This window comes from Salvelinus namaycush, chromosome 34, assembly GCF_016432855.1.
Source record: "Salvelinus namaycush isolate Seneca chromosome 34, SaNama_1.0, whole genome shotgun sequence".
In the NCBI taxonomy this organism is placed as follows: Eukaryota; Metazoa; Chordata; class Actinopteri; order Salmoniformes; family Salmonidae; genus Salvelinus; species Salvelinus namaycush.
In genome coordinates this window covers 37,445,480-37,465,013 of record NC_052340.1, presented here as the reverse complement: position 1 = coordinate 37,465,013, position 19,534 = coordinate 37,445,480, and the positions used below count along the sequence as shown (strand labels likewise).

Below are 19,534 nucleotides of genomic sequence, written 5' to 3'. Positions count from 1 at the left end.
ACTTCTTTGGGCTGCAGGGGCAGTATTGAGTAACTTGGATGAAAGGTGCCCATTTCAAACGGCTTCGTACTCAATTCTTGCTCGTACAATATGCATATTATTATTACTATTGGATAGAAAACACTCTCAAGTTTCTAAAACCGTTTGAATTATATCTGTGTGTAAAACAGAACTCATTTTGCAGCAAACTTCCTGTCAGAAAGTGAAAAATCTCAAATCGAGGCTCTGTTCCAGGGCCTACCTAATCTTTTGCTTGAAATCTATTAGTATACATGCACTTCATACGCCTTCCACTAGATGTCAATAAGCAGTGAGAGAAGAAATGGAGTGTATAGCTTGATCTGAGGTCGAATAAGAGCTCTTGGCATGACGTGACACCAATTTCCTGTTTTCAGGAAGGCGCGAGAAGGAACCGGGGATTGCCTTCTGAAAAGCTGTCGTTATAGACGGCTACTATATCCGGCTTTGATTTTATTTGATAAATGTGACAATATCATCGTAAAGTATGTTTTTTCAATATAGTTTAATCAGATTATTGAATTTTTTTCGGGAGTTTTGGCGTGTTCCGTTCTTTGCGTTTGTTCACGATGGACAGCTTCGCGCCACTTGGCAAGTTTTGCTTGCTCATTCGAGAGGGAAAAATGACATTCTAAAACCAAACAACGATTGTCCTGGACAAAGGACCACTTGTACAACATTCTGATGGAAGATCAGCAAAAGTAGGACCCATTTATGATGTTATTTCCTATTTCTGTGGAAAATGTGTCGTTGTGTTTTCCGCTTTGATTTTGGGCGCTCTCTCGCAATAACGTAAGCTGGATGTCGTACTGAAGTTATTTTTAGAATTCTAACACGGCGATTGCATTAAGAACTAAGCTATCTTTAATTTGCTGTCCAACATGTATTTTTTAGTAACGTTTATGAATAGTTATTTGATTAGATTAGGTGCCTCTCCAAGATTTCTCCGGACATTGTTATTGCATTTTGCCTAGTATTCACATTGTATAACCACGATTTGTGCCGCTAAATATGCACATTTTCGAACAAACAATATATGTATTGTGTAATATGATGTTATAGGACTGTCATCTGATGAATTTTGAGAAGGTTAGTGAAAAAAATAATATCTTTTGCTGGTTTATTCGTTATCGCTACTGTTGGCTTGAATCAATGCTGTTGTGTTTTTGGCTATTGTAGTAAGCTAATATAATGCTATATTGTGTTTTCGCTGTAAAACACTTAAAGAATCGGAAATATTGGCTGGATTCACAAGATGTTTGTCTTTCATTTGCTGTACAATATGTATTTTTGTATTTATGTATTTCAATTTGGTCTCTGTAATTGTTCTAGCTGCTTCGGTGCTATTTCCGATTGCTATTTCCGATTGTAGCTGCAATGTAAAACTGTGATTTATACCTCAAATATGCACATTTTTCGAACAAAACATAGATTTATTGTACAACATGTTATAAGACTGTCATCTGATGAAGTTGTTTCTTGGTTAGTTTGGTTGGTTCTTGGTTAGTTAGGTTGGTTTTGTGTACGCTACCTGTGCTGTGAAAAATGTCTGTGCTTTTTTGTATTTGGTGGTGAGCTAACATAAATATACGTGGTGTTTTCGCTGTAAAACATTTAAAAAATCGGACATGTTGGCTGGATTCACAAGATGTGTATCTTTCATTTGCTGTATTGGACTTGTTAATGTGTGAAAGTTAAATATTTCTAAAAAATATATTTTGAATTTCGCGCCCTGCACTTGGCCTGGCTGTTGTCATAAGTGTACCGACGTCGGGCTTGCAACCCAAAGAAGTTAAACAGTCCAAAATCACATTACACAATTTCACAAACAGTATCATCCTCACTCATTCATCTTAAACAACAATTAAATGTAAGCCTCATATCTGAGGCTATTGTATGAACAGCGTTATGGTAATGTGGCCATATTGTCTCCCATGAGATTCACAAAATTGTACCAAACGGACCAGTTCGTAGCTGGATTCTTCACCGATCTTCTATACCTTCTCCAGAACATGAATGTTGTTCGGTTCTCCAGTTCTGTGAGCTGGAATAAATTCCTTTGTTCTCTCTATGACACTCACTCTCTCTCTATACTGTCTGGCCATGAGGAAGAATCTTCTCTAGGAATTTACAACCTCTCTGACCACAGCAGCCTGGTTGTAGGAGACAGAGAGAGATGGTGCCGAGGTAGTGGGATGGTGCTCGCGGTGTCCAAAGAGGGCAACGTCAGTTAAATCTTGGTTTCATCAGACCAGAGAATCTTGTTTCTCATAGTCTGAGTGTCCTTTAGGTGCCTTTTGGTAAACTCCAAGTGGGTTGTCATGTGCCTTTTACTGAGCAGTGGCTTCCATCTGGTCACTCTACCATAAAGGCCTGATTGGTGGAGTGCTGCAGAGATGGTTGTCCTTCTGGAAGGTTCTCCCATCTCCACAGAGGAACTCTGGAGCTCTGTCAGAGTGACCATCAGGTTCTTGGTCACCTCCCTGACCAAGGCCCTTCTCCTCCGATTGCTCAGTTTGGCCAGGCAGCCAGCTCTAGGAAGAGTCTTGGTGGTTCCAAAATTCTTTCATTTAAGAATGATGGAGGCCACTGTGTTCTTGGGGACCTTCAATGCAGCAGACATTTTTTTTGGTATCCTTCCCCAGATCTGTGCCTCGACACAATCCTGTCTCTACGGATAATTCCTTCGACTTCATGTTTTGATTTTTGCTCTGACATGCACTGTCAACTGCGGGACCTTATATAGACAGGTGTGTGCCTTTTCAAAACATGCCCAAACAATTGAATTTACCACAAGTGGACTACAATCAAGTTGTAGAAACATCTCAAGGATGATCAATGGAAACAGGATGCACCTGAGCTCAATTTCGACTCTCATAGCAAAGGGTCTGAATACTTATATATAAATAAGGTTTCTGTTTGTTTTCTATACATTTGCAAAAAAATCTAAAAACCTGTTTTCGCTTTGTCATTATGGGGTATTGTGTGTATATTGATGAGGGGGGAAAATGAATTTAAGCCTTCCTTTACGGTCCATAGAGATATTTAAAACCGTATTATAACCTCCCACCATAATAATAGAGTCTTGTATTGCTTGTTGGTTTGATCAATTATACATATATATATATATATATATATAAATATTTTTTTTTTTCAAAGAGGCATGGATCATAATTATTTGGACCTTATAGATGAATGGGCCAAATCAGTTTATGTTCCAATAACATATTTAAAAGAATCTGTCACGTTCTGACCTTAGTTCCTTTGTTTTGTGGTTGTCTTCAGTCTTCGTGTGTTTGCACCAGACAGAACTGTTTCGGTTTCATTTATGTTCACCTTTATTATTTTGTATTTCTTAGTGTTCAGTCTATGTTTGATAATAAACGTGATGGACACTTACCACGCTGCGCATTGGTCCTCTGATCCTTCTAACTTCTCCTCCTCAGACGAGGAGGAAGACGACAGCCGTTACAGAATCCATCTACCCCCACCGTCCTTTTTCCACACAACTTAGTCTAAAATTGTTGAATGGGTTTCCTGTAACCAATAGATATTATATTCTTTCTCTTTTAGCCAGGTAAATATGTCCCAGTGAATGGCACAACACCCCTGTATCCTAGGGCCTTTGATAGATTGGTAGATCTTACTATATTTGCACACACTGTACATAGATTTTTCTATCGTGTTATTGACTGTACATTTGTTTATGTGTTAACTCTGTAGTGTTGTTTTTGTCGCACGGCTTTGCTTTATCTTGGCCAGGTCGCAGTTGTAAATGACAACTTGTTCTCAACTGGCCCACCTGGTTAAATAAAGGTGAAATAAATAAAATACAAAAATGGGTCCTTTAAAAAGAGCACAGAATGCCACCCCCAGAACAGAAGCAGATTATCTGCCAAAATCATTTTCAAACCACTCACGTCGATTGTACCATATACAGTTATTTATAAAACAAATATACAGGACCATTCAAAAGTTTAGACACACCTACTCCTTCCAGGGTTTTTCTTTATTTGTTCAAGACTGGGCAAAGCTGTCATCAAGGCAAAGGGTGGCTACTTTGAAGAATCTCAAATATAAAATATATTTTGATTTGTTGAACCCTTTTTTGGTTACTACATGATTCCATATGTGTTATTTCATAATGTTGATGTCTTCACTATAATTCTACAATGTAGAAAATAGTAAAAATAAAGAAAAACCCTTGAATTACCCCATAGCAACAGATGTGGGATACACACGCACACACATACGCACGCACGCACGCACGCACGCACGCACGCACGCACGCACGCACGCACGCACGCACGCACGCACGCACGCACGCACACACACACACACACACACACACACACACACACACACACACACACACACACACACACACCGTTACACACTCAACTCCTCTCCCACCACAAACAACCACAAGCTCAGACGTTCAACAGTTGTTCCATCCCTGAGCCCAACTCAAGACTTGATGTGTGAATGCATATACAGTAGTAGCTGTTTGAGAAGACCATGCAACATTGACCAAGAATGGAAGATTTGATTAACCAATGTCAAGTCCTAGCTGATGGTTCTCAGATACACCCCCCTACCCTGAAACACACACATGCTGTTGTGGCCATTTTCCCAAGAATCTCTGTGCAGTCAGACCTTTTATTTTGTGCTACCAGGGCCACAATAATTTGCCCCCTCTCTGATTGTCAGCGTGTGACCCCCTCCCCATGGATTTCTGCAGCTAGTGTTGCCAGCACTGCCACTGCCTGGTTGGGGCACCCCACCAGAATCCCCACCGGCTAGGTACAAGGTCGTCAAGGTTCTCATTAGCAGCTTGGAGAAATTCCTTGTGTATTATGCTCACCCATCAGGGGGCTCTGTCTTTGTTGGACCAACCCTGCCAGACAGGCTCAGCATCTTGAGGGGGTAGCTGAGCGCGTCAGCGCTACTTTAGTCTGACTGCATTTAACTTTCTGTCTTGGCTGCATATTGGCTACTTACAGTAGGACCATAAAACAGGACCAGTGTTTGCTGAGGCTGTAGAAAGAGTGTACTCAACTGCCAATGAAATATAAAACTTGGCAATAAAATCAGCCTGGACAGGGCTATGATTTTCTCTTTTAGATTATTTATTTACTCAATGTTACATTTAACTAACATAAATAAACATTTTTATGAACAAAAGGCACACAGTTCAAATATAAACAAGAGGAACGTACGTACAGCTTATCTCACCAAATATGTCTGCCCTCTGAGAGAAAGAGGTCTTAGGGAGAGAGAGAGAGAGAGAGAGATGGGGGTCATGTTTTAAACAGAAACGTTATGCGGTCACTCCAGCACTGAGTCTCAGTGACTCTGTCCACTGTTCAGGCCTGACGGGGATCCAAAATGGCAGACGCCAAGGCAATTCTCCATTCACACAGCATTGGGTCCAAATTAAACTGTCCACTGTTCAGACCCAAAATGGCAGACGCTAATGTCTATTCTCACAGCATTGTGTCCAAATTAAACTGTTCAGACCCAAAATGGCAGACGCTAATGTCTATTCTCACAGCATTGTGTCCAAATTAAACTGTTCAGACCCAAAATGGCAGACGCTAATGTCTATTCACACAGCATTGTGTACAAATGAAACGCAATCCACTGTCCAGTTTAAGGGCTTCACACCAACAGCATACAGACGGAAGCTGCTGTGGATGACGGGTGTAGGGAGGAACCAATAGGTCTCAGATGTTGACAGTACTGGTTAACTCTTCATACTGATGATGCAGTATGAGGTAGCTCTGGTTTGGTTCGGTCTGGTCTGTTCTCAGCCACAGTACTGGGTTTGGTTCGGTCTGTTCTCAGCCACAGTACTAGGTTTGGTTCGGTCTGGTCTGTTCTCAGCCACAGTACTGGGTTTGGTTCGGTCTGTTCTCAGCCACAGTACTGGGTTTGGTTCGGTCTGTTCTCAGCCACAGTACTAGGTTTGGTTCGGTCTGGTCTGTTCTCAGCCACAGTACTAGGTTTGGTTCGGTCTGTTCTCAGCCACAGTACTGGGTTTAGTTCGGTCTGGTCTGTTCTCAGCCACAGTACTAGGTTTGGTTCGGTCTGGTCTGTTCTCAGCCACAGTACTAGGTTTGGTTCGGTCTGGTCTGTTCTCAGCCACAGTACTGGGTTTGGTTCGGTCTGGTCTGTTCTCAGCCACAGTACTAGGTTTGGTTCGGTCTGGTCTGTTCTCAGCCACAGTACTAGGTTTGGTTCGGTCTGTTCTCAGCCACAGTACTGGGTTTGGTTCGGTCTGGTCTGTTCTCAGCCACAGTACTAGGTTTGGTTCGGTCTGTTCTCAGCCACAGTACTGGGTTTTGTTCGGTCTGGTCTGTTCTCAGCCACAGTACTAGGTTTGGTTCGGTCTGGTCTGTTCTCAGCCACAGTACTAGGTTTGGTTCGGTCTGTTCTCAGCCACAGTACTGGGTTTAGTTCGGTCTGGTCTGTTCTCAGCCACAGTCCTGGGTTTAGTTCGGTCTGGTCTGTTCTCAGCCACAGTACTAGGTTTGGTTCGGTCTGGTCTGTTCTCAGCCACAGTACTAGGTTTGGTTCGGTCTGGTCTGTTCTCAGCCACAGTCCTAGGTTTGGTTCGGTCTGGTCTGTTCTCAGCCACAGTACTGGGTTTAGTTCGGTCTGGTCTGTTCTCAGCCACAGTACTAGGTTTGGTTCGGTCTGGTCTGTTCTCAGCTACAGTACTAGGTTTGGTTCGGTCTGCTCTCGTGTCAGATAGCCACGGTACTGGGAACCTCTTCGTACTGGATGATAAAGTAGGGGTAGCTCTGGTCGTCGTTAAAGATAACATAGATCTGGGGGTCCACCCAGTTGTCTACACACGAGTCGTACAGGTCACTGGAGGGGTCCCGGGGGCTGAGTGGGGGCGGCCGCCGCATGGAGGGGTTCCCTACTGTAAACCTGGAGAAACAGAGGAGACAGGAACAACGTCAAGTTCTGCTAGTGCTCACCAAATGGAACAATCATGGATGACTAACCAGTAGTGGTCTACTGAAGTCAGGAAGTGTTTTCTTCAACCACATTTCTGTGTGATGCGTTTCTGTGCTGTGTGATGCTATAAATCAGAGTCATCCCATAAAGACTACTAACCTGCCAGTGAGGACTTAGTAATCACCATAAACATTTACATTTACATTCTAGTCATTTTTTTTTTTTTACATTACATTACATTTTACATACTGAGACAAGGATATCCCTACCGGCCAAACCCTCCCTAACCCGGACGACGCTATGCCAATTGTGCGTCGCCCCACGGACCTCCCGGTTGCGGCCGGCTGCGACAGAGCCTGGGCGCGAACCCAGCCCAGCCTGGGCGCGAACCCAGAGACTCTGGTGGCGCAGCTAGCACTGCGATGCAGTGCCCTAGACCACTGCGCCACCCGGGAGGCCCATAAAGACTACTAACCTGCCAGTGAGGACAGAGTAATCCCATAAAGACTACTAACCTGTCAGTGAGGAGTTAGTCATCCCATAAAGACTACTAACCTGTCAGTGAGGACAGAGTCATCCCATAAAGACTACTAACCTGTCAGTGAGGACATAGTAATCCCATAAAGACTACTAACCTGTCAGTGAGGACAGAGTCATCCCCATAAAGACTACTAACCTGTCAGTGAGGAGTTAGTCATCCCATAAAGACTACTAACCTGCCAGTGAGGACAGAGTCATCCCATAAAGACTACTAACCTGCCAGTGAGGACATAGTAATCCCATAAAGACTACTAACCTGCCAGTGAGGACAGAGTCATCCCATAAAGACTACTAACCTGCCAGTGAGGACAGAGTCATCCCATAAAGACTACTAACCTGTCAGTGAGGAGTTAGTCATCCCATAAAGACTACTAACCTGCCAGTGAGGACAGAATCATCCCATAAAGACTACTAACCTGTCAGTGAGGACAGAGTCATCCCATAAAGACTACTAACCTGTCAGTGAGGAGTTAGTCATCCCATAAAGACTACTAACCTGCCAGTGAGGACAGAATCATCCCATAAAGACTACTAACCTGTCAATGAGGACAGTCATCCCATAAAGACTACTAACCTGCCAGTGAGGACAGAGTAATCACCATAAAGACTACTAACCTGTCAGTGAGGACTTGGTAATCCTCATAAAGACTACTAACCTGTCAGTGAGGACAGAGTCATCCCATAAAGACTACTAACCTGCCAGTGAGGACAGAGTCATCCCATAAAGACTACTAACCTGCCAGTGAGGACATAGTAATCCCATAAAGACTACTAACCTGTCAGTGAGGACAGAGTCATCCCCATAAAGACTACTAACCTGCCAGTGAGGACAGAGTAATCCCATAAAGACTACTAACCTGCCAGTGAGGACAGAGTCATCCCATAAAGACTACTAACCTGTCAGTGAGGAGTTAGTCATCCCATAAAGACTACTAACCTGCCAGTGAGGACAGAATCATCCCATAAAGACTACTAACCTGTCAGTGAGGACAGAGTCATCCCATAAAGACTACTAACCTGCCAGTGAGGACAGAGTCATCCCATAAAGACTACTGACCTGTCAGTGAGGACAGAGTCATCCCATAAAGACTACTAACCTGTCAGTGAGGACAGAGTCATCCCATAAAGACTACTAACCTGCCAGTGAGGACAGAGTCATCCCATAAAGACTACTAACCTGCCAGTGAGGACAGAGTCATCCCATAAAGACTACTAACCTGTCAGTGAGGACAGAGTCATCCCATAAAGACTACTAACCTGCCAGTGAGGACAGAGTCATCCCATAAAGACTACTAACCTGTCAGTGAGGACATAGTAATCCCATAAAGACTACTAACCTGCCAGTGAGGACATAGTCATCCCATAAAGACTACTAACCTGCCAGTGAGGACAGAGTCATCCCATAAAGACTACTAACCTGCCAGTGAGGACAGAGTCATCCCATAAAGACTACAAACCTGTCAGTGAGGACAGAGTCATACCCATAAAGACTACTAACCTGTCAGTGAGGACAGAGAAATCCATAAAGACTACTAACCTGTCAGTGAGGACAGAGTCATCCCCATAAAGACTACTAACCTGTCAGTGAGGACAGAGTAATCACCATAAAGACTACTAACCTGTCAGTGAGGACTTGGTAATCCTCATAAAGACTACTAACCTGTCAGTGAGGACAGAGTCATCCCATAAAGACTACTAACCTGTCAGTGAGGACAGAGTCATCCCATAAAGACTACTAACCTGTCAGTGAGGACAGTCATCCCATAAAGACTACTAACCTGCCAGTGAGGACAGAGTCATCCCATAAAGACTACTAACCTGTCAGTGAGGACAGAGTCATCCCATAAAGACTACTAACCTGTCAGTGAGGACAGAGTCATCCCATAAAGACTACTAACCTGCCAGTGAGGACAGAGTCATCCCATAAAGACTACTAACCTGTCAGTGAGGAGTTAGTCATCCCATAAAGACTACTAACCTGCCAGTGAGGACAGAATCATCCCATAAAGACTACTAACCTGTCAATGAGGACAGTCATCCCATAAAGACTACTAACCTGCCAGTGAGGACAGAGTAATCACCATAAAGACTACTAACCTGTCAGTGAGGACTTGGTAATCCTCATAAAGACTACTAACCTGTCAGTGAGGACAGAGTCATCCCATAAAGACTACTAACCTGCCAGTGAGGACAGAGTCATCCCATAAAGACTACTAACCTGCCAGTGAGGACATAGTAATCCCATAAAGACTACTAACCTGTCAGTGAGGACAGAGTCATCCCCATAAAGACTACTAACCTGCCAGTGAGGACAGAGTAATCCCATAAAGACTACTAACCTGCCAGTGAGGACAGAGTCATCCCATAAAGACTACTAACCTGTCAGTGAGGAGTTAGTCATCCCATAAAGACTACTAACCTGCCAGTGAGGACAGAATCATCCCATAAAGACTACTAACCTGTCAGTGAGGACAGAGTCATCCCATAAAGACTACTAACCTGCCAGTGAGGACAGAGTCATCCCATAAAGACTACTGACCTGTCAGTGAGGACAGAGTCATCCCATAAAGACTACTAACCTGTCAGTGAGGACAGAGTCATCCCATAAAGACTACTAACCTGCCAGTGAGGACAGAGTCATCCCATAAAGACTACTAACCTGCCAGTGAGGACAGAGTCATCCCATAAAGACTACTAACCTGTCAGTGAGGACAGAGTCATCCCATAAAGACTACTAACCTGCCAGTGAGGACAGAGTCATCCCATAAAGACTACTAACCTGTCAGTGAGGACATAGTAATCCCATAAAGACTACTAACCTGCCAGTGAGGACATAGTCATCCCATAAAGACTACTAACCTGCCAGTGAGGACAGAGTCATCCCATAAAGACTACTAACCTGCCAGTGAGGACAGAGTCATCCCATAAAGACTACAAACCTGTCAGTGAGGACAGAGTCATACCCATAAAGACTACTAACCTGTCAGTGAGGACAGAGAAATCCATAAAGACTACTAACCTGTCAGTGAGGACAGAGTCATCCCCATAAAGACTACTAACCTGTCAGTGAGGACAGAGTAATCACCATAAAGACTACTAACCTGTCAGTGAGGACAGAGTCATCCCATAAAGACTACTAACCTGTCAGTGAGGACAGAGTCATCCCATAAAGACTACTAACCTGTCAGTGAGGACAGTCATCCCATAAAGACTACTAACCTGCCAGTGAGGACAGAGTCATCCCATAAAGACTACTAACCTGTCAGTGAGGACAGAGTCATCCCATAAAGACTACTAACCTGTCAGTGAGGACAGAGTCATCCCATAAAGACTACTAACCTGCCAGTGAGGACAGAGTCATCCCATAAAGACTACTAACCTGCCAGTGAGGACAGAGTCATCCCATAAAGACTACTAACCTGCCAGTGAGGACTTAGTCATCCCATAAAGACTACTAACCTGCCAGTGAGGACAGAGTCATCCCATAAAGACTACTAACCTGCCAGTGAGGACAGAGTCATCCCATAAAGACTACTAACCTGTCAATGAGGACAGTCATCCCATAAAGACTACTAACCTGCCAGTGAGGACAGAGTCATCCCATAAAGACTACTAACCTGTCAGTGAGGACAGAGTCATCCCATAAAGACTACTAACCTGTCAGTGAGGACAGTCATCCCATAAAGACTACTAACCTGCCAGTGAGGACAGAGTCATCCCATAAAGACTACTAACCTGTCAGTGAGGACAGAGTCATCCCATAAAGACTACTAACCTGTCAGTGAGGACAGAGTCATCCCATAAAGACTACTAACCTGCCAGTGAGGACAGAGTCATCCCATAAAGACTACTAACCTGCCAGTGAGGACAGAGTCATCCCATAAAGACTACTAACCTGCCAGTGAGGACTTAGTCATCCCATAAAGACTACTAACCTGCCAGTGAGGACAGAGTCATCCCATAAAGACTACTAACCTGCCAGTGAGGACAGAGTCATCCCATAAAGACTACTAACCTGTCAATGAGGACAGTCATCCCATAAAGACTACTAACCTGCCAGTGAGGACAGAGTCATCCCATAAAGACTACTAACCTGTCAGTGAGGACAGAGTCATCCCATAAAGACTACTAACCTGTCAGTGAGGACAGAGTCATCCCATAAAGACTACTAACCTGCCAGTGAGGACAGAGTCATCCCATAAAGACTACTAACCTGTCAGTGAGGACAGAGTCATCCCATAAAGACTACTAACCTGCCAGTGAGGACAGAGTCATCCCATAAAGACTACTAACCTGTCAGTGAGGACATAGTAATCCCATAAAGACTACTAACCTGTCAGTGAGGACAGAGTCATTCCATAAAGACTACTAACCTGTCAGTGAGGACTTAGTCATCCCATAAAGACTACTAACCTGCCAGTGAGGACAGAGTCATCCCATAAAGACTACTAACCTGTCAGTGAGGACAGTCATCCCATAAAGACTACTAACCTGCCAGTGAGGACAGAGTCATCCCATAAAGACTACTAAACTGTCAGTGAGGACAGAGTCATCCCATAAAGACTACTAACCTGTCAGTGAGGACAGAGTCATCCCCATAAAGACTACTAACCTGTCAGTGAGGACAGAGTAATCACCATAAAGACTACTAACCTGTCAGTGAGGACTTGGTAATCCCCATAAAGACTACTAACCTGTCAGTGAGGACAGAGTCATCCCATAAAGACTACTAACCTGTCAGTGAGGACAGAGTCATCCCATAAAGACTACTAACCTGTCAGTGAGGACAGTCATCCCATAAAGACTACTAACCTGCCAGTGAGGACTTAGTCATCCCATAAAGACTACTAACCTGTCAGTGAGGACAGAGTCATCCCATAAAGACTACTAACCTGTCAGTGAGGACAGAGTCATCCCATAAAGACTACTAACCTGCCAGTGAGGACAGAGTCATCCCATAAAGACTACTAACCTGCCAGTGAGGACAGAGTCATCCCATAAAGACTACTAACCTGCCAGTGAGGACTTAGTCATCCCATAAAGACTACTAACCTGCCAGTGAGGACAGAGTCATCCCATAAAGACTACTAACCTGCCAGTGAGGACAGAGTCATCCCATAAAGACTACTAACCTGTCAGTGAGGACAGAGTCATCCCATAAAGACTACTAACCTGTCAGTGAGGACAGAGTCATCCCATAAAGACTACTAACCTGCCAGTGAGGACAGAGTCATCCCATAAAGACTACTAACCTGTCAGTGAGGACAGAGTCATCCCATAAAGACTACTAACCTGTCAGTGAGGACATAGCAATCCCATAAAGACTACTAACCTGCCAGTGAGGACAGAGTAATCACCATAAAGACTACTAACCTGTCAGTGAGGACAGAGTCATTCCATAAAGACTACTAACCTGTCAGTGAGGACTTAGTCATCCCATAAAGACTACTAACCTGCCAGTGAGGACAGAGTCATCCCATAAAGACTACTAACCTGTCAGTGAGGACAGTCATCCCATAAAGACTACTAACCTGCCAGTGAGGACAGAGTCATCCCATAAAGACTACTAAACTGTCAGTGAGGACAGAGTCATCCCATAAAGACTACTAACCTGTCAGTGAGGACAGAGTCATCCCCATAAAGACTACTAACCTGTCAGTGAGGACAGAGTAATCACCATAAAGACTACTAACCTGTCAGTGAGGACTTGGTAATCCCCATAAAGACTACTAACCTGTCAGTGAGGACAGAGTCATCCCATAAAGACTACTAACCTGTCAGTGAGGACAGAGTCATCCCATAAAGACTACTAACCTGTCAGTGAGGACAGTCATCCCATAAAGACTACTAACCTGCCAGTGAGGACTTAGTCATCCCATAAAGACTACTAACCTGTCAGTGAGGACAGAGTCATCCCATAAAGACTACTAACCTGTCAGTGAGGACAGAGTCATCCCATAAAGACTACTAACCTGTCAGTGAGGACAGAGTCATCCCATAAAGACTACTAACCTGCCAGTGAGGACAGAGTCATCCCATAAAGACTACTAACCTGCCAGTGAGGACAGAGTCATCCCATAAAGACTACTAACCTGCCAGTGAGGACTTAGTCATCCCATAAAGACTACTAACCTGCCAGTGAGGACTTAGTCATCCCATAAAGACTACTAACCTGCCAGTGAGGACAGAGTCATCCCATAAAGACTACTAACCTGCCAGTGAGGACATAGTCATCCCATAAAGACTACTAACCTGTCAATGAGGACAGTCATCCCATGAAGACTACTAACCTGCCAGTGAGGACAGAGTCATCCCATAAAGACTACTAACCTGTCAGTGAGGACAGAGTCATCCCATAAAGACTACTAACCTGCCAGTGAGGACAGAGTCATCCCATAAAGACTACTAACCTGTCAGTGAGGACAGAGTCATCCCATAAAGACTACTAACCTGTCAGTGAGGACATAGTAATCCCATAAAGACTACTAACCTGCCAGTGAGGACAGAGTAATCACCATAAAGACTACTAACCTGCCAGTGAGGACAGAGTCATCCCATAAAGACTACTAACCTGCCAGTGAGGACATAGTAATCCCATAAAGACTACTAACCTGCCAGTGAGGACAGAGTCATCCCATAAAGACTACTAACCTGCCAGTGAGGACAGAGTCATCCCATAAAGACTACTAACCTGTCAGTGAGGAGTTAGTCATCCCATAAAGACTACTAACCTGCCAGTGAGGACAGAATCATCCCATAAAGACTACTAACCTGTCAGTGAGGACAGAGTCATCCCATAAAGACTACTAACCTGTCAGTGAGGAGTTAGTCATCCCATAAAGACTACTAACCTGCCAGTGAGGACAGAATCATCCCATAAAGACTACTAACCTGTCAATGAGGACAGTCATCCCATAAAGACTACTAACCTGCCAGTGAGGACAGAGTAATCACCATAAAGACTACTAACCTGTCAGTGAGGACTTGGTAATCCTCATAAAGACTACTAACCTGTCAGTGAGGACAGAGTCATCCCATAAAGACTACTAACCTGCCAGTGAGGACAGAGTCATCCCATAAAGACTACTAACCTGCCAGTGAGGACATAGTAATCCCATAAAGACTACTAACCTGTCAGTGAGGACAGAGTCATCCCCATAAAGACTACTAACCTGCCAGTGAGGACAGAGTAATCCCATAAAGACTACTAACCTGCCAGTGAGGACAGAGTCATCCCATAAAGACTACTAACCTGTCAGTGAGGAGTTAGTCATCCCATAAAGACTACTAACCTGCCAGTGAGGACAGAATCATCCCATAAAGACTACTAACCTGTCAGTGAGGACAGAGTCATCCCATAAAGACTACTGACCTGTCAGTGAGGACAGAGTCATCCCATAAAGACTACTAACCTGTCAGTGAGGACAGAGTCATCCCATAAAGACTACTAACCTGCCAGTGAGGACAGAGTCATCCCATAAAGACTACTAACCTGCCAGTGAGGACAGAGTCATCCCATAAAGACTACTAACCTGTCAGTGAGGACAGAGTCATCCCATAAAGACTACTAACCTGCCAGTGAGGACAGAGTCATCCCATAAAGACTACTAACCTGTCAGTGAGGACATAGTAATCCCATAAAGACTACTAACCTGCCAGTGAGGACATAGTCATCCCATAAAGACTACTAACCTGCCAGTGAGGACAGAGTCATCCCATAAAGACTACTAACCTGCCAGTGAGGACAGAGTCATCCCATAAAGACTACAAACCTGTCAGTGAGGACAGAGTCATACCCATAAAGACTACTAACCTGTCAGTGAGGACAGAGAAATCCATAAAGACTACTAACCTGTCAGTGAGGACAGAGTCATCCCCATAAAGACTACTAACCTGTCAGTGAGGACAGAGTAATCACCATAAAGACTACTAACCTGTCAGTGAGGACTTGGTAATCCTCATAAAGACTACTAACCTGTCAGTGAGGACAGAGTCATCCCATAAAGACTACTAACCTGTCAGTGAGGACAGAGTCATCCCATAAAGACTACTAACCTGTCAGTGAGGACAGTCATCCCATAAAGACTACTAACCTGCCAGTGAGGACAGAGTCATCCCATAAAGACTACTAACCTGTCAGTGAGGACAGAGTCATCCCATAAAGACTACTAACCTGTCAGTGAGGACAGAGTCATCCCATAAAGACTACTAACCTGCCAGTGAGGACAGAGTCATCCCATAAAGACTACTAACCTGCCAGTGAGGACAGAGTCATCCCATAAAGACTACTAACCTGCCAGTGAGGACTTAGTCATCCCATAAAGACTACTAACCTGCCAGTGAGGACAGAGTCATCCCATAAAGACTACTAACCTGCCAGTGAGGACAGAGTCATCCCATAAAGACTACTAACCTGTCAATGAGGACAGTCATCCCATGAAGACTACTAACCTGCCAGTGAGGACAGAGTCATCCCATAAAGACTACTAACCTGTCAGTGAGGACAGAGTCATCCCATAAAGACTACTAACCTGTCAGTGAGGACAGAGTCATCCCATAAAGACTACTAACCTGCCAGTGAGGACAGAGTCATCCCATAAAGACTACTAACCTGTCAGTGAGGACAGAGTCATCCCATAAAGACTACTAACCTGCCAGTGAGGACAGAGTCATCCCATAAAGACTACTAACCTGTCAGTGAGGACATAGTAATCCCATAAAGACTACTAACCTGTCAGTGAGGACAGAGTCATTCCATAAAGACTACTAACCTGTCAGTGAGGACTTAGTCATCCCATAAAGACTACTAACCTGCCAGTGAGGACAGAGTCATCCCATAAAGACTACTAACCTGTCAGTGAGGACAGTCATCCCATAAAGACTACTAACCTGCCAGTGAGGACAGAGTCATCCCATAAAGACTACTAAACTGTCAGTGAGGACAGAGTCATCCCATAAAGACTACTAACCTGTCAGTGAGGACAGAGTCATCCCCATAAAGACTACTAACCTGTCAGTGAGGACAGAGTAATCACCATAAAGACTACTAACCTGTCAGTGAGGACTTGGTAATCCCCATAAAGACTACTAACCTGTCAGTGAGGACAGAGTCATCCCATAAAGACTACTAACCTGTCAGTGAGGACAGAGTCATCCCATAAAGACTACTAACCTGTCAGTGAGGACAGTCATCCCATAAAGACTACTAACCTGCCAGTGAGGACTTAGTCATCCCATAAAGACTACTAACCTGTCAGTGAGGACAGAGTCATCCCATAAAGACTACTAACCTGTCAGTGAGGACAGAGTCATCCATAAAGACTACTAACCTGCCAGTGAGGACAGAGTCATCCCATAAAGACTACTAACCTGCCAGTGAGGACAGAGTCATCCCATAAAGACTACTAACCTGCCAGTGAGGACTTAGTCATCCCATAAAGACTACTAACCTGCCAGTGAGGACAGAGTCATCCATAAAGACTACTAACCTGCCAGTGAGGACAGAGTCATCCCATAAAGACTACTAACCTGTCAGTGAGGACAGAGTCATCCCATAAAGACTACTAACCTGTCAGTGAGGACAGAGTCATCCCATAAAGACTACTAACCTGCCAGTGAGGACAGAGTCATCCCATAAAGACTACTAACCTGTCAGTGAGGACAGAGTCATCCCATAAAGACTACTAACCTGTCAGTGAGGACATAGTAATCCCATAAAGACTACTAACCTGCCAGTGAGGACAGAGTAATCACCATAAAGACTACTAACCTGTCAGTGAGGACAGAGTCATTCCATAAAGACTACTAACCTGTCAGTGAGGACTTAGTCATCCCATAAAGACTACTAACCTGCCAGTGAGGACAGAGTCATCCCATAAAGACTACTAACCTGTCAGTGAGGACAGTCATCCCATAAAGACTACTAACCTGCCAGTGAGGACAGAGTCATCCCATAAAGACTACTAAACTGTCAGTGAGGACAGAGTCATCCCATAAAGACTACTAACCTGTCAGTGAGGACAGAGTCATCCCCATAAAGACTACTAACCTGTCAGTGAGGACAGAGTAATCACCATAAAGACTACTAACCTGTCAGTGAGGACTTGGTAATCCCCATAAAGACTACTAACCTGTCAGTGAGGACAGAGTCATCCCATAAAGACTACTAACCTGTCAGTGAGGACAGAGTCATCCCATAAAGACTACTAACCTGTCAGTGAGGACAGTCATCCCAATAAAGACTACTAACCTGCCAGTGAGGACTTAGTCATCCCATAAAGCTAATAACCTGTCAGTGAGGAACAGAGTCATCCCATAAAGAATACTAACCTGTCAGTGAGGACAGAGTCATCCCATAAAGACTACTAACCTGTCAGTGAGGGACAGAGTCATCCCATAAAGACTACTAACCTGCCAGTGAGGACAGAGTCATCCCCATAAAGACTACTAACCTGCCGTGAGGACAGAGTCATCCCATAAAGACTACTAACCTGCAGTGAGGACTTAGTCATCCCATAAGACTACTAACCTGCAGTGAGGACTTAGTCATCCCATAAAGACTACTAACCTGCCAGTGAGGACAGAGTCATCCCATAAAGACTACTAACCTGCCAGTGAGGACAGAGTCATCCCATAAAGACTACTAACCCTGTCAATGAGGACAGTCATCCCATGAAGACTACTAACCTGCCAGTGAGGACAGAGTCATCCCCATAAAGACTACTAACCTGTCAGTGAGGACAGAGGTCATCCCCATAAAGACTACTAAACCTGCCGTGAGGACAGAGTCATCACCATAAAGACTACGAACCTGTCAGTGAGGACAGAGTCATCCCATAAAGACTACTAACCTGTCAGTGGAGGACATAGTAATCCCATAAAGACTACTACCTGCCAGTGAGGACAGAGTAATACCATAAAGGACTACTAACCTGTCAGTGGAGGACTTAGTCATCCATAAAGACTACAACCTGCAGTGAGGACAGAGTCATCCCATAAAAGACTACTAACCTGTCAGTGAGGACAAGTCATCCCCATAAAGACTACTAACCTGTCAGTGAGGACAGAGTCATCCCATAAAGACTACTAACCTGTCAGTGAGGACAGAGTCATTCCATAAAGACTACTAACCTGTCAGTGAGGACTTAGTCATCCCATAAAGACTACTAACCTGCCAGTGAGGACAGAGTCATCCCATAAAGACTACTAACCTGTCAGTGAGGACAGTCATCCCATAAAGACTACTAACCTGCCAGTGAGGACAGAGTCATCCCATAAAGACTACTAAACTGTCAGTGAGGACAGAGTCATCCCATAAAGACTACTAACCTGTCAGTGAGGACAGAGTCATCCCCATAAACAGTGCAGTTCAAGAAGAGTTAAGAAAATGTTTACCAAATAAACTGAAGTAAAGAGTAACACAATAACATAACAGTAACGAGGCTATATACAGGGGGTACCGGTTAGTGAGTCAGTGTGCGGGGGTACAGGTTAGAGGTCATTTGTACATGTAGGTAGGGGTGAAGTGACTATGCATTGATAATAAACAGCGAGTAGCAGCAGTGTACAAAACAAATAGAGGGGGGTCCATGTAATAGTCTGGTGGCTATTTGATTAATTGTTCAGCAGTCTTATGGTTTGGGGGTAGAAGCTGTTAAGGAGGCTTTTGGTCCTAGACTTGGTGCTCCGGTACCGCTTGCCGTGCGGCAGCAGAGAAAACAGTCTATGACTTGGGTGACTGGAGTCTCTGACAATTTTGTGCGCTTTCCTCTGACACCGCCTATTATATAGGTCCTGGATTGCAGGAAGCTTGTCCTCAGTGATGTACTGGGCCGTACGCATGACCCTCTGTAGTGCCTTGCGGTCAAATGCCGAGCAGTTGCCATACCAGGTGGTGATGCAACCAATCAGGGTGCTCTCGATGGTGCAGCTGTAGAACTTTTTGAGGATCTGGGGACCCATGCCAAATCTTATCAGTCTCCTGAGGAGGAAAAGGTTTTGTCGTGCC

The 19,534-nt window shown here is 44.4% G+C and overlaps 1 long non-coding RNA gene across 2 annotated transcripts; it reads right to left on the bottom strand.

Moving 5' to 3' along the window:
• Positions 1-5,126: 5,126 nt before the first annotated feature.
• Positions 5,127-10,440, bottom strand: LOC120028369. Of its 2 annotated transcripts, none has more exons than XR_005473439.1 (2): positions 10,427-10,440; positions 5,127-6,957 (listed from the first exon to the last, which is right to left on the bottom strand). It is a non-coding gene; the product is annotated as an uncharacterized LOC120028369 (long non-coding RNA). The 2 variants fall into 2 exon arrangements; XR_005473438.1 differs by lacking the exon at positions 10,427-10,440 and adding an exon at positions 7,147-7,162.
• Positions 10,441-19,534: the final 9,094 nt, after the last annotated feature.